At 35.5% G+C, this 17268-nt stretch overlaps 1 protein-coding gene across 1 annotated transcript in view; it reads right to left on the reverse strand.

Annotated features, from left to right (window-relative positions):
- LOC106058532 (sodium-dependent noradrenaline transporter-like) overlaps positions 1 to 17268 on the reverse strand; it is a 131311-nt gene extending 114043 nt beyond the window's left edge. The window contains exon 1 of the mRNA XM_056035027.1: positions 16700 to 17268. The gene's annotated coding sequence lies outside the window, so the exon portion shown is untranslated. The remainder of the gene's footprint in view (positions 1 to 16699) is intronic.

The raw sequence follows: 17268 nt of genomic DNA on the forward strand, positions 1-17268 counted from the left end.
ATACAATGAAATGGTCGCTTGAAGGAGTTACAAGGGAGAGTCAATGTCGTCTGCAACTGTTTCCTTCCTAAAACATCACAATATGAATCTACTGGATATCTTTTTGGTCGACAATTGCCTGTGGCACCTGATATTCATGTCTCATTGAGACACATTCATTAATTTACTCACTTTTTAATCTATCCCACCAAATGTATTCAGACACGTGATCCACAAAGACAGCAATACCACGCAGGCCTCTTAGGGTCCGATGTTTGGTGGGCAATGCAGGTCAAAGTAGAGATTTTCGTTTCACATTTATAGGCATTACGAATGTAAAGATAAAATAAGACTTTAAATTTTGGCCAGATGAATCTGTCTACAGTCACGTGGTATAGAAATAGGTTTTTAATAACAAGAACTTAGTGCACATTTTGGGGGAAACTAAAATTTCCTACGCGGAAGCAATCCGATACAAACTATCAATAACCATAACACTTTCTTCCTCCATTAAAATATATATATATATTTAAAATAGGATTGCCCACAAGCACATCCAATGCAGGAACTGTGACAATAGTGCATGAGGTCATGTCACAAACCTGAATACACCCAGTCTGAGAATTGTTGTAATTTTATTTTACATCTAGATATAGAGCTGGACAAATCGATTATTAAATAGCATGAATGTATGAATTACTTATGTGAATGCTTAGATTTACTAAACAAAAGAGCATGTTTTCGGTAATCTAAGTGTAACAGACGAACGGGCAGACAGACTACACGAAACTAATGACTGTTTTTCTCCTTCTGGAGGCTTCTGGACAATATAAAGCCTAGAAAGGAAACTCTATTTACTTTAAACTCCTATAACCTTGAGCAGGGGGAGGTAGTGCAATACAAATAGATTTTTAGCGTCATTGGAGTGAGTTATTGTCCCTGATATATTTAGCTCTGTATAATATTTTCAAATGTGTTAAACGTTAGGATGTTATGATGTGTTATGATGTGTTATGATGTCGTGCTGACTTACTTAAGAAAGTAATGTCAATTGGTATTTCACTTATTAACCTGGACAAACGTGTCACGTGTCATTTGTTTATTTTTTTCAACAGTATCATATCATCGAATGGGTCCCTTGACTTTCTACGTAGGGGTGTTGTGGGAGTTCGAGTACTTAAAATCTTTTCAGTGGCGTTTCCTGTTAGGATATCAGGAGAGGGACCGGTCCATTCTTTTACGTTGTCCAGTTAGCTTTTCTTTGGACGATTTTTCCTTCATGTTGCCACCACTGCACATTGAAAGATGACTGCTGCCAGTGAGTCAGGTCTTACAAAATAAACGAGCCAGCTCAGATTTCGTTCACAGTCTTGTGGTGTTCCTCCTGTCTTTTTCTCAGCCAGACAGTTGTCAAGATTGTTGTCAAGCATTGAAACTAAATACATGTGTCATGTTTACTTTGCAAACGACTGTACGATTTATTTATTCATTTGTGTGTAAATGATCAATTCAAATTGATTAAGTGCAAGCTTGGAATTGTACTTCGATTTACTGTTGTGATAGTTTTTATTTATTGATATATAAATGATGAGAAAAGGTTATTATACATTTAAGACGTGACCTTTATGTACTTAACCCCCCCACACACAAGTGTATACACACAAACACAAGTACACACAGACACAAACAAAAAAACTACTACACACATACAACTAAACACACACACACACACATTATTTAGTGAAGCGAATCGGGTGCTCCTCAATCGCCCCCCCCCCCGGGAGTATTGCTAATAAAAAGGGTAATTTAATTTAAGAAAACATGTTTTGTTGTTAATATAAACATTTATTTTAGCCAAAGTTTCAATTCGTAAGTATCAGATGCATCTTCTGTTCTATTTATAGCTATCGATAAGAAAAAAACAACTTTAAAAAGTAAAAGAGAATCTTAAACATCAATTAAATACAAAAAAAAATAGTTTAAAAAAAAATACAAAACGATTCTAGAAGGCAGAAGGCAGATTACAGTATTCTGTTCTTTCGCCGCGTCCATCTTGACACAAACATGTAACAAGAGTAACAAGAACAAATCAAACAAAAACCAAAACAGACTGAACTGTAAAAGTTTCCAAGCATACACCAATGATCCCAGCATAATTAGCTGAAAGGCTTGCATTGCTTGACACGTTCAACTCCCACTTCAAACTGATGGAGCTAATTACATTCCTTTTGAAGAGTCCAACGAGCTGGCCATCTCCACACACACACACAACGTGTACTGTTTTAAAGAATGGTGTTAAGACAAATTAGGCAAAAATATCTTAGAAGGTACAAAAGACAGAAGCAACATTTTTACGACTGCCTATGAAATTGTAGAGATTGCTTTTAGTGTAAAAGTGGAGAAGTGTTCTCAAACTCAAACTGGAAAGAAGAAAAAATTTCAAACCTTAGCATGAGCTTATCAAAAAAGTAGGTCGTCAAGGACTCTAAATTGAATTTCACTGTTGTAAACAAAAAGAACTAAGCTATAATTTTAACAAACTCTCAATGCGTAAAAGTTAATCTTCGAATAAATTTCTTGACTTTTCACTAGTTAGCTTCCCATTGGTTTCTAAGTTTGAAGTGCCAGAGTGCTTCTTCCATTGTGACATTAGTTTGTGCTACAAACGGAAGTGCTTAGAAGAGTTGATTCTGCAGAGCTAAAAAGTGCACAAAAAGTACCATAGAACTTGAAGAACAAAAAAAAACAACAAGAAAAACATAAGAAAAAATATTTTTTTAAAAACAAAACTTCTATTGAGTGTAACTGTATCCGTGAGTTTGGATCAGTCATGTCATTAAATGTGTAATAGTTCTAGTTCTAGACTAACAACAATAGATCTGTGCGATTTGTACTATTTTACCAATTGTTTTTATTTCATTTCATGCTTTGAGCTTGTCTGGGCCAGTTGTGACGAGAGGTCGGGGAAAGAAGAAGAAGAAGATATTTGCGTGAATTTGTGTACACAAAGTAAAAAGGGGACTATTTCAACTTACCACCACATCTGTCAAGTACAATTTCTTTCCTTTGTACAATACCAAACAAAATGATTAATTATCAATAGTTAATAAACTAATTATTTATTGATTCTTGTGTTGTCAGGTACAAGAAATAATTGTGCAAAAGTTCAACTTAATCCGAGATTTTGTTTGGGAGAAATAACATGTACAAACTTTTTACCAGACAGACAGAGACTGAATTGATATAAGCTTAAAAAAAGAAAGCCTTATAATACTAAGAGTCAATCACTTATGTGAAGTTATATATCCACACAATGGACATTAGCTCTTTGACTAGCGACTAGGTCTGCTAGCTGACTCTCCAGTCATTCAGTTGTTGAGCTCCTTTCAACTTCCTCGCAATATTCACACAGTTGTACATTTATCAGGAGATCGCAACAATAGAGACACAAAAATACCTATCAGAGAATGCTTAGATCTTGGCTCTGTTCTTTAATGACATTGTACTTCTCATGCCGAACACGTGTTGTTATTTATCTAGTCAGACAATTGAAAGCTGACATTTTGAACGCTTGGAGACACCTGATAACTTTGTGGAGAGCTCCCGAAAGCTTGTATAGCGTGAAATTCTAGTGTCTCTAGTCTCTACTCATCACAACAATTTCACTCATTAATTAGTGTCACGTAATAATAAGTGTTGCCGTCAAGGTTGTTTTAATTGTATAAACAATAAAACAACAGTAATTTTCCAATAGAACTAAAAATAGCCAAGGGAGTTGAAAATAAGCAGGGCTCTTGGTTCTTTCCTGTCAATTTGATGAATATAATTGTAGAGAGAATATACATACATGGGAAACTATAAGAGAAACGTCAATACGTTTCAAGCTTCATATTAAGTTTTCTATGGTGAATCTATTATTGAAATTAATTTATATTGTATGTTAACAGTGTGTTTTTAATATTTCATGATTTTTACTTGGAGAATCAAGCTGTTTTCATTTCAATAATAAAAATTTATTTCTTCACTTCAACAAAATTGTCCAGCATACATTATTTTTTGGTTCATTGGATTTGTCATATAAGTAGATTGATATGTATTCACCACCCAATTAAATCGTACAATAGGATTATGCCCAACTGCTTAACCTTTGAGTTTCGATCCAAATATAAGACTGAAACTCTAGCTCAACATTTCAATTTATAAATGTATGCGCTCATCAATAGTGAGGCTTTATTTAATCTGTACATGTCACTAGCGCATGGATGGCATGAGCAAATGTAATACATTAACTTCATGTTAACGTAGGAAGATGACCACTGACCACTGCTGTTTATAAGTCCCTCTGTGTTAAAGATATGAAGATGGTCCCTCTCTGCTTGATATAGCCACACAAATCTAGTCATAGTGATGTTCAAGATTGTTCCATTTCTTCTACGTATTTCTTGTTCTTCTGTTGCCACTTTTGTTCGAACCTATTTTTGTTTACAGGTAAAAATTAATTGAAGTTTTTGATGTGAACGTAGCTTGAAAGCGAGGCTATAAACAAAGCGGTTTTCTTCGTGAAGAGTTCTTGCCTTTATTCAGGCCAAATAAACTTTCAGACTCCATTTCCTTCAACTATCTCATAGAACCACTCACAAACTTGACTTCCTTTACTATCTATGCACGGCCACATTAACACACACACATTCTCACACTCCCAGACACACACATTCACACACACACAACGGACTATGCTACTTAGTGTCAGTATTAAAACCAATTATTAAGTTTTTTATCAAGTTTTTTTTCCTTTTACTACTTCTTTTATACAGAGTCAGCCTAACATCGGCGTTTTTCTCTTTTCATTGCGTATGGTTTTCTATTCTCCCCTTCTCTCTCGAAAGAACCATCCCCCACCTCCTCCTCCTCCTCTGCCAGACAGTGTGAGGGTGTGGTGAGAGAAGCTGACGTCTGCCAAGAAGCAGCCAGCCACATGACTTCACAAATCACTGTTGAGATTGGTCGCACTATGTGCACGTTGTGTCGTCGACTGAACGCATTGCACAACTCTTTGGACTGCATGGCGTAGATTGCGAGATAAGAATGGACTAGAAAAGACAGAGTGAGGAGCAGACAGACATATACCCCCTTAATGGACAGAGAAATAAACATAAATACATTTATGAAACATAATATAAATAGAGACATCGATAGTAAAAAATAAAATGGCGAAGCACTTTAGGGTTTCAACGAAAATGTTTACAGGTTAGAATAAAAAATATGATTGGGAATTATTTAGGACCAAAAACTAAAAGGAACATTTCTGATGGACCATTTTTTTATTTGAAATATTCAGAGAGTTTTCATAATACATCGTTTAATAGAAACTGTTCTTATTGGGTTTGTGCAAGTTTTAAGACAGCAAACACAACCAATAGCTTGCACAAGCTTCGAGTCAGCTGATGCAGCGAACAACTTTCGTTATATAAATAAAAATTTGCAATATTAGCCAAATTTCTACAATTCTTTTTATTAGCAAACTCTTCATGGGTGGACGGACACTGGGTGAACAGGGATTTTGAAAAGGGCTCTAACGATTTTCTTAGCAATAGAACATTACATGTATATCTTTGGGACAAAAAGATACTAGCTAATTGGCTACACAGTGAAAACTCTGGTTTAACCGTTATAATTTTGTCAAAATATAATCATCTCACAATTAAATTTCGTTATTCTAACACGCGCTGTCAGCATTCAACTCGAATGTTTCTGTGTATTCAGTCCAGAGTTCAATAAATAAATCTAGTCGTCCATGAACATTTTGAGCACCGTCGTATGTAGAAATGAGCTGGAAGAGTTATCTGACTTGGTGATGTGCATTGTCAAGAGTTTCAAAGCATATGGCATGCACATCATAGCCGAAAAAGAACAGAAGTGTCAGAAGTTTCAAATATCTCGGAGCTATCGTTTCAGACGAAGGAACCAGACCCTATATTTCACAAAAATCTATTCTCAGCTAATTCATAACCGAGAATATCTTGTTGTTTTAACTGATGCCATATAGATTTATTTGTATTTTGTAACTGACGCCAGACAGATCTACTTGTATTTGTAACTGATGCCAGACAGATCTACTTGTATTTTGTAAATGATGCCAGACAGATCTACTTGTATTTTGTAACTGATGCCAGACAGATCTACTTGTATTTTGAAACTGATGCTAGACAGATCTACTTGTATTTGTAACTGATGCCAGACAGATCTACTTGTATTTTGTAACTGATGCCAGACAGATCTACTTGTATTTGTAACTGATGCCAGACAGATCTACTTGTATTTTGTAACTGATGCCACACAGATCTACTTGTATTTGTAACTGATGCCAGACAGATCTACTTGTATTTGTAACTGATGCCAGACAGATCTACTTGTATTTTGTAACTGATGCCAGACAGATCTACTTGTATTTGTAACTGATGCCAGACAGATCTACTTGTATTTTGTAACTGATGCCAGACAGATCTACTTGTATTTTGAAACTGATGCAAGACAGATCTACTTGTATTTTGTAACTGATGCCAGACAGATCTACTTGTATTTTGTAACTGATGCCAGACAGATCTATTTGTATTTGTAACTGATGCCAGACAGATCTACTTGTATTTTGTAACTGATGCCAGACAGATCTACTTGTATTTTGTAACTGATGCCAGACAGATCTATTTGTATGTTGCCTTCATTCTGTTCTATAACTCTACGCTGACAAAAAAGCTCTATTCTAAATTATATTCCATTCCATGCTATTCATTCGTTGAATCTGCTTGCAACTTTTACTTTCTCTGTTCTTCTCTATATATATCCACAAGCAAATCATCGGATTTATTTATAGCATTGCTCAAGACACGTCTGAATTCAAACATCTGTCAACGAAACTCAACTTCATATTCATTGAAAATTTCAGGTTTGCATTATTTATTCAAATGACATTTGCAGGTGCAAGCATTGCTATTACATACCATTAAATCCCACTGAATTTAAGCTCGGAATGTCTTTGATTCAAAGACTCTACTTGTACTTGTGGGTCTTCATGAAGTCATTCTAGTCATTGGGTAAACACAACAAAACCTTGTACAGTAGAAATGAGTACAAACTGAGCACAGACTGTTTATTTATTTTATATAGACAAAATAAATTTGAAGTATTTGTTTTTAAATCAGCACACAACCCCCCTCCGTCCGATTAATGTCGAGAGCTTCTAGCATTTAAAAGCCTTCGTAATGATTTAAAACAGTGGTTCTCAAACTGAGGTATGCGGACCACCAAATGTCCGCGAAACGACCTAAGGCCAGTGTCTTGTTCGGGCAGCTTTGAAGGACATTCTTTGGTGATATTCCGCAAGGGCAAATCTCACTAGTCCCTATTTTTAGCTTCCGGAACTTGTTTGGTCTTATTCTGCTGTGTCCGGTTCTGAGACGAAATGTATGTTGGTCATGTCTGGAGAGTTTGTATTTTTAGTATGTAATAGGTATCCTTTTTTCTTGGACTTTGTGTGAAAGCTGGTCCATTTCAAGTTTATTCAACTTTCTATTTTTTTCATTTCTTCCGGGTAGAGAGGGATTTTGGATGTTTAGGCATTTTCTCAACTTTGGCACAATGAACCTTAACTACTCAAATTTGCGCTCGTTGATCTGGGCATAACTACACTCATAAAACCTAATTAACCTCATCCAATTATTTCTTTTAAATTTTATTTTAAACAAAAAGTTATAATCTCAATAAATACTCCTTCAACAAAATGTTGTTGTTTTTTTTTACATTTGTGACATGTATGCATTTAGGTAGCTCTTTCAATTAGAGATCCGTGGCAAGTTTTAATTGAAAGGATGGTCGTGATGTTAAGAGTGGACCAATAGTTCATACAGTCATCTTACAATGGCACATTGATTCTGTTAATTTTGAATTAGCCTAATTTTAAAGTGTTTTTTTTTCTTTTGTGAGCAAATAATAGAACAGCTTCTGTTTCAATCAAAATGCCATGATGTAAGTTTATCAATGTTACCTTTAGTTCATTCTCTATAACTGAACCAGTTCGTGTTTCCGAGTCATACATAGATTGGGATGAAAGCCAAAGAGGATGCGCTATAATAGTGGACCAAGAGAACTTGCACCAAGACAGTTAAGGTTCAACATACCACTACCATCAAGGGCGGATTCAGAACTTTTGAAGAAAAGGAGAGGGCTATGGCATGCGGGCAACATTCGACCAATGCCACTGTGCAAATCTGCTATTAGACGCTTCTGCTAACAGTGACGCCGCTGAGACTTGGTTCCATAGGACTCGCCATTTTGTTGCACGTGATACTGTTGCCCGCGACACGAATGTTGAATAAAGTTGAACACCACTGGTGGCACTGGTCGGCCTAAAATTGGATATTACTGATCTAGTCTGAACTTGGACACCACTGGTCAGTCTAAAATTGGATACCACTTGCCAGATTAGCTTGGACACCACTGTTTAGTCTAAACTTGGACACCACTGCTCTAGCATAAACTTGGACACCACCATTCAGCCTAAACTTGGACACCACTGACCACTGCTCTAGTCTAAACTTCTACACCACTGCTCTAGTCTAAGCTTGGACACCACTGCTCTAGCGTAAACTTAGACACCACTTGTCAATCTAAATTTCGACAAACTAGCCGAAAAGAAGATCAATTTTAATAATAACTAGCAGAAAGATGCCCATTTAAAGTGATACTAGCCAACAGAAAAATATGAATAGGATCTGATATTACCCAACAGAATGGCGTAGAGCTTGATCAGAGTTCTGTTTTGACTACATATTTCCTTTGAATTCCATTACCTTCAAGCAGAATCAGAAAATGTAAAACCGAGTAATTAGGTAATAACGATAAGCGATTTGACATGAGGTGATTTGGCTAAGTTTTGTTAAGTTGCACTTCGTTTATGAGAAAACGAAATAGACTTGGTTTTAAAACATTCTCAACATCTTGGAAAGTTCAAACATTTTCACATTAAAGAAATAAACAAAATAATTATTTGAAAAAAATGTTAATGAAAACAAAGGCAATTCACAATTGGATTTCATCCGCAAAATTAAAAACCTTCAGATGTTGTTTTGTTTTTAATAATAGACTTTAGCTTAGCTAATACAGTAAGCTATTACACGTAGAAGTAGTCTTGAAATTATAGAATTACTATGCAAACAATCCAGACTCCAGACATTTGGTTGTTATAGTTTTAGAACTAAGGCATACATATATACTTATCTATGAACAGGGGCGTAGCTAGGAATTTTTCCTCATTTGGGGGCCCTGGGAGGCTAGACCTCTTTGGGGGCCCCAGCAATTTGCGTAATATTTAATATTTAATGTAAAAAAAAAATCATTTGGGGGCCCGCTTCAAGTAGGAGCCCAGGGGTGATTTTCGAATTCTCCCCCCTTCTCACCCCCCAACCCTAGCTACGCTACTGTCGATTAATGTCATCCTATTGAGTGATACCCCCACAAAGCGAAAAAAAAAAGACACTCACATCTCCACACACACACACTTAGGTAGAGGGCCCGACATAAGCGGTTATCCAATCGAAACAATTCCATGCATTCTGGGCGGCAGAAATATATTTCTACAACAGACTACAAAGTACACTGCAGTGTAGTTATAAAAAAGTGTCTGTTTAATAAAGACAAATAAGGAAGACGTCTTGGAGCGAACCTGTTTTTTTGTCACGAAAAGACGTCATCAAAGTGAATAGTACGGAGCTTTGGGAGAAATTCTACTCTTCTTACTGTAAAAGATGGCCAGAATCGTATTGGTGGAGACTGGTAAAAGTCTTCTACAAGAAAACGTTTCGAATTGATCTTGTTGCAGATACCATTTGGAAAAACTGTATAAATGGTCATACTTCGAAGATGAAAATACATCTCTTTATTTCAACAAATATTTTTTAAACATTGGTAATAATGTCATTTTTACTCATTGATAATCTTAATGGATTTATAAAGACAAGATAAATAGAACAGAGTTGCTGTCCCTTGTCAGTACGTCGAAACCTTACTGACCTAGTAAATCTGTAAATATATTTTTATACAGTGAAACTTAAACATTCAAAAAAAAAAGTCGTTGGTATGTCTGTCTGGGATGGAGGGACGAGAAACGTGCTTAAAATACACTATTCAACTCTTTATCTAGTACGAGACAGATTGTGCGAGTTATGTGCAGAAGATATTTCAAATGGAGAAATAGTCGGAGAGTTAAGAAATCTCTCCCTTAAAGACGTCACAGCCAACCTGTAACTGTTTGACATTCTTCACTAGCGGTAACATTTTTGTAACAGTTGCGTAACATACCCCCCCCCCACAGATAATGCTGAAATAGTTGAGATTTTTTTTTTTATAAATTTAAAATGTAATTCTTGGGGCGTGGTAAAAGATAGTGATATATAAATAGATGCCGAAGTGTACCTCCTAGATCTAGGTAGGCTGTATAAATAGACACTCAATGTTATCACCTTGATGCTAGATGCTAGCTCTCAAACGCTCTGACCCAAGGTTTGAGCATGAATGAATTATTTTTACGTTGTTTTCCTCTTCGATTCCACGGGTCTGCATCTCATTTGCTGAGACTGTGCAAACATACATGTTGTCTGCACCATGTGGACGCTATCAAGCCTGAAAGTACATGCTTTTTGAGTTCTATACAGAAATACCCAACTCGAAGTCACGCGCCAAAGGCGTAATCTCTAGAATGGAAAAATGTGGCTCTGCAAAAATGAATACAAAATAAGTCTGTATCTAAAATTAGAGTACTGGACACCAATTAAAAAAGGAGAAAGGTGGTTTAGAGGTTGCGTGGGGGACGCATTTTTGGATTAAATCATCAGAAACGTTTAATTTTTTTATAAACATAAACTATTGCTAATCTTATTTTTAAAGGTGGAAAGACGCTATTAGTTTTGTGTGAAATGTCTGTCCGTCCGTCTGTCCCGTTTAGATCTCGAACACTAGAAAAGATAGTGAAAATCCGACATCATAATATTTTAGAACATTCAAAGTTCTGTTGCAACGGCTACTTTTTTCTTTTCTGAAAGCGAAAAATCTATTTTTATTAAATCACTTATGCAAGCAGTTTTATTTTCGTAAAAATATACCACTTTTACAACTATTCACTATTAATAGTAACAAACACGGGAGGCTCCCTAGTAAAGGAGATGAATATTTACCATATTTTTAACACATTTATGCATATGGTTTTAGATTTTTATCAAGAAAATATTGTTTTTACATTTGTATTGCCAAGGTCAGTTCTGTTATAGTAACTACTCCATTTACACACAAAAAATGTTTACATTTTTTAAAGAGAAAAAATCAATTTAGTATGCATATAAGTTGAACATAATTTAAAACAACAATTAATAAGTATTTTTTTCATATTATCGCTTGAACTGTAGAGTCCATACACTACTATAGGACACTGAACTAAAGGAATTTTTTATTTCTTGAGGAAAAAGAAATTGTCCCTTTACAAAACAATTAGAGCAATTATATATTCATTATTAGACAATAGTTAGGCCAGGTTCACATTTAACTTCACATTCACTTTCGCCTATCCTTTGGTCTGTGGACTGTTGGGGCACCACACAATATCCGTCAACCTTCTTTCTCCATTCTTCTCTGTCATTTGTCTTTGATAGAATTTCATTCTGATGTTCTTTCTGAAAATATTGAAACCTGCCTTTTTACCTGCTTGGGTGGACCACTTCTGGGGCCGATTTTGAGTTTGTGTCTCCACACAAAATGTCTTTGTAACCTTGTTTATGTGTCATAGAAACGAAGCTCAATTTCTGATTTTTATGAAGTATTTTATTTGTTTCAGTCATGTTTTCATCATTTCTTGAAGGGATTGTTTTGTATAAATTTGGTCAACCGAGTTTTGAGTTTGAATTTTCCACAAATGGAATAAAAACCGAAAAGTTCTTACTGATCTAACCTTGTTAAATTATTCGTTTGTTTTGTTTGACATGCTACGGATGTTTCTTCAGAGTTGAAGATAATCTACTTCCTAGACCAAACCACTCACAAGACGACGGGAGATGGCGGAGGGCAGGGTATGAACACGGGACCATCTAGACGACAGAACGACACTCCATCGCTCATACCTCACGACCAGGCAACCACCATACATTAAGCAAGATGTAGTCATTAGTTGTGTATTTCCACAACCTTAAGAGAAATGTTTACAAACTTTAAATTTCTGGAGACTTCGGTAGCAATCTTCTCTTATGAGGAAGAATCTTCTTCTTTAACCACAGAGCGTCAACAGACTTACTTTCCCAGCACGCAATCATTTTCTTTCACGAAAGAGTATTCTACTTTTGAAATTACTTTGGAATAGCGCATCCTTCATGCGTATAGTCCGATCTCTTTTGTGGACTTGTCAGGGAAAGGCATGTCTGGGGTTATCGTGCTGCCTTTAGACGCTCAGCAGACGATTTCAGTCAGTCAACCACACGTCCAATACAGCAAACAATCTTTCACGACAAGCTTTTTTCTTTGCCCACATAGAAACAAACGAGCTACCACTCTTGAGATAACCAAGCAATAAGTAGTGCTCTCTCAAAGAGCGACAGTTAATATTCAATGACAGACTCGAGGTCTGTTAGGGCTGCTCTGAAAAGTAAATCTACTGTTGAATTAGCCATCTCTATATTTAATAATAATAACAATGATAGCCAATATATGATTATCTTTTTGTAAGTTACACATAGAATGAAACGAATCAAGTTTGATGTTCAAGGGAATGCTATAAACTATTAAGAGAAATAAAACTATTCTTTGAAACACAAGACGAAAGCAAGTTTTGGAAGATATGATCGGCAGGTAACTAACACAATCGATATTGTAAATGTGTTACACGGAGACGAGTCAAGTCCTAAATATTTACCATCTCGTGATTGCAGCTTCAAAAGAACATGTTGCGTTCAAAAAAAAAAGATCATTGCAATTCTTTGTTAAATCTGAAAACTCTTTTTTGAGCTAAATCACATTGTTTTTTTGTTTTTTGCTCAATATATATATACACACAAACACGCGCGCGTGCGCACACACACACACATACACACACACAAAATCAGGATATGCAAGTCTTGTATTTATAAAGTATTTTTCAGCAAAATAAAATGTGATTAGCTTTGTAGATTTGGATGGCATCACGTTGGCGTTATAGTGGTTTAAGTATGGCACTAACTATTCCACTTTTGTAGATTTGGATGCCATCACGTTGGCGTTATAGTGGTTTAAGTCTGGCACTAACTATTTCACTTTTGTAGATTTGGATGACATCACGTTGGCGTTATAGTGGTTTAAGTCTGGCACTAACTATTTCACTTTTGTAGATTTGGATGACATCACGTTGGCGTTATAGTGGTTTAAGTCTGGCACTAACTATTTCACTTTTGTAGATTTGGATGACATCACGTTGGCGTTATAGTGGTTTAAGTCTGGCACAAACTATTTCACTTTTGTAGATTTGGATGACATCACGTTGGCGTTATAGTGGTTTAAGTCTGGCACTAACTATCCCACTTTTGTAGATTTGGATGACATCACGTTGGCGTTATAGTGGTTTAAGTCTGGCACTAACTATTTCACTTTTGTAGATTTGGATGACATCACGTTGGCGTTATAGTGGTTTAAGTCTGGCACTAACTATCCCACTTTTGTAGATTTGGTTGACATCACGTTGGCGTTATAGTGGTTTAAGTCTGGCACTAACTATTTCACTTTTGTAGATTTGGATGACATCACGTTGGCGTTATAGTGGTTTAAGTCTGGCACTAACTATCCCACTTTTGTAGATTTGGTTGACATCACGATGGCGTTATAGTGGTTTAAGTCTGGCACTAACTATCCCACTTTTGTAGATTTGGATGCCATCACATTGGCGTTATAGTGGTTTAAGTCTGGCACTAACTATTCCACTTTTCCGGATTCAAAACTTCATTTCTCGCCTGGTGTAGGCCCAATATCTTAAGGGAAGATGTTTATTTTGGATAAACACTCAGGGCCGGATTTAAGTATGTGGAGACCCCAACACTTTTTCGAAAGCTTTAATAAAATCCACTTATTAATTTTTTTTAAAAATACTAATATCTAAAAAAAAAAAAGAGTACTTGGAAATTTAATTTAATTTTCCTTGGTTAAAAATAATAACATTTTCTAATACTCATATCTTAGTAACAAAGAATGTAATTTTCGGTTAGGGTTTACGCAAAGTAGCTATTCAGAAGTATTGGACGAGCTATCTTGAAGTGGACACTTGTTAACCACGAGACAGTGGTGCCAACTGTAAGATTTAATGTATTGTCGGTAATAATGCGAGGAAAAAAAAAAACAACGTAAAGTTGCAGACTTTACAAAATATGGAGTCTCATAGGTAGTAGCCCCGTCTGCCCTCCCTTAAATCCGGCCTGATTACACGTTTGAACAATAATTTAAAAAAAAACGTAAACATTGATATTTATCATTTTCCCTAGTAATTTTTTTCCCAATAAAACTGAGAATTGAATTTGTATTCAGAAAAAAACATGTGAATGAAACTTTACATTTAAATGATAGATCGAAACGAAACCCTTTAAATGCTTGTTGACAATCTTAAAAACAAAACCAGACATACGTGAAATAGGATGCTTAACGTTTTCTAGACTTGAATGCGGAGAATAGATTCTGGTCTGTGGAATCTAATGAGCTAAAAGACACTACTTTGGTTCTAACATTCAAATAAATTCAATTATTCATACACTTAGAAACAGACTATCGATGAACTTGTTCTATTCAGATCTAAAGTAGCCTATAATAACAAGTCAACTAGATGCAAGACGGTAGCAAAAGAACCAAAAAATACGAAGCAAAAGAATGACATTCACCCTATACTATACAGGGTGGATAACTGGTCGTGTGATATGCACTTTGGATTGTTATCACGGAGGTCCCAAGCTCAAACCCTTCCCGCTGCCATCCCCTGCCATCCTCCAGGAGGCTTGGACTAGGACAATGTTCTTCTTCTCTAAAGTAACGTCTGTATTATATAAGATAAGATGAGATATACAACAAACCAAAAAGAACAAGGTTACAAAGACAGTTTGTGTGGAAACATAAACTCAAAATCGGCCCCCGAAGTGGTCCACCCAGACAGGTAAAAAGGCAGGTATCAATATTTTCAGAAAGAACATCAGAATTGAATTCGATCAAAGACAAATGACAGAGAAGAATGGAGAAAGAAGGTTGTCAGATCTTGTGTGGTGCCCCAGCGGTCCAGCAAACCAAAGGATAGGTGAAAGTGAATGTGAAGTCAAATATGAACTTGGCCTAACTGATGTCTTATAATGAATATCTAATTGATCTAATTGCTTTGTAAATGGTCAATCTCTAAAAAAAAAAAAAAACATTTCGTAAAAAAAAAAATATTTTTTCCTTTAGTTAATTAAGTGTGCTATTTAGATTATGTAGAAATGCAGTTTACGCGATAATACGAAAAATTACTTATTAATTGTTGTTTTAACTATGTCCAACTTAAATGCATACTAAATAGATTTTTTCTCTTTAAAAAAGTAAACATTTTTTTTCGTGTAGCCTAAATGAAATAGTTAGTAACAGAATTTACTTAATTTAAATTGACAAAAACTCAATAATTGTTTTCATAAATGTGTTATAAATATGGCAAATATTCATCTCCCCTACTAAAGAGCCTCCAGTGTTTGTTACTATTAATAGTGAATAGTTGTATTTTTATGAAAAAAAAACTGCTTGCATAGGTGATTTAAAAAATTAGATTTTTCGCTTTTAGAAAAGAAAAAAGTAGCTGTTGCATCATAACTTTGAATGGATTAAAATATTATATGTCGTGTTTTCACTATCTTTTCTAGTATACGAGATCTTAACGGGACGGACGGACGGACAGACATTTCACACAAAACTAATAGCGTCTTTTCCCCTTTCGGGGACCGCTAAAAAAGCAAAACATTTAAATTTGAATAGTTCTTCCTACGCTTACGATTATCTCCTAAAGCGTCATGTTGTTGTGTGCTTGGGGTGCTGTTGAGATTGTAATTAGACTTATTACTACACTGCAGACACAACATGTTCCTACGTGCACGTATAAGGTAGTGACATTTTCAGGCACACACTGAACAGAATATAGAAATAGCCAACGAGCATTAACCTTCCTTTGAAGGAACTTTTGCCTTTTCTAAGATAAAGTATTTTCAACTCAATTTCGTTTTATGATTTGATTTGATTTAAAAAATTGATTCCAAAATGAAGCGACTTTAGACTATAGTTGCAAAGGGTGAAGACAGAAAAATAGTTCAGAAACATTGGTAAAGATGTAAAATACATTAAAAAGTGAAGTCCAACTAGTTCTGACAACGAAACTGTAATAGAAAATTAAAAATTTAAAAATTAAAAATTGCGATCTCCTAAGAGATGTGGTCGTATTGTATGAGATTTGGAGTGTCATCACAGTGGTCTGAGTTTGAACACTGCTCTTCCAGCGGGTTGGAGATAGGGCGTCAAATAGTCTTCATTTCTGGACACAACGTCGCAAAGTTATAAAACAAAAACAGACTCGGAAGTTTGTACTCTGTAGCCAAGTGCTCGATCTTTCATTACATTTATAATGAACAAATATTTTTACAATTTTTAAAAACATTATACTTACATCTAGTCAAAAACTGCAATCAATCCTTAGATTAAATTATTTAAAAAAAATAACAATTCAAGAATCACGTTTATATTTGAACTTCTATTTGATCTGTTTCTCCATCGTCTCACTGAATACGTTGAGCGAAGCTTGTTTACATCTCCGTAATATGGTATGTATAAGGATGGTATCACTGGTCCACAACATGCCAACAATGGATAATGAGGCTCGCACCTAAAGATAACGTCTTTGGCTCACTGCGTAGAATATCCTCTCAACTACTCTAGAACCACCTTAAATACTGTACCGGGAGCATTGATAGTCAGTTCTAAGCTACTGCTAGGGTTTATTTGATTTGCTAAATTCTAGTTTTACTTTCTCTTTTACTTTTCTTTGTTTATACTAATGTTTATTTCCACTTCTAGTTCATACACAATGTACCTCCACAAACTGGAGTTTTCGTTTTCAATACGACATTTTTATTTATTTCGTAAAGAGTTTCCAAACTCTGAATGAAATTAAAATCTGCTTTCAAAAAAAATGTTCCTCTTGACGATGCCAAGCTCGCGGACACAGGTGAAGGGGTG

The sequence above is a fragment of the Biomphalaria glabrata genome, chromosome 7 (assembly GCF_947242115.1).
Source record: "Biomphalaria glabrata chromosome 7, xgBioGlab47.1, whole genome shotgun sequence".
Taxonomy (NCBI): Eukaryota; Metazoa; Mollusca; class Gastropoda; family Planorbidae; genus Biomphalaria; species Biomphalaria glabrata.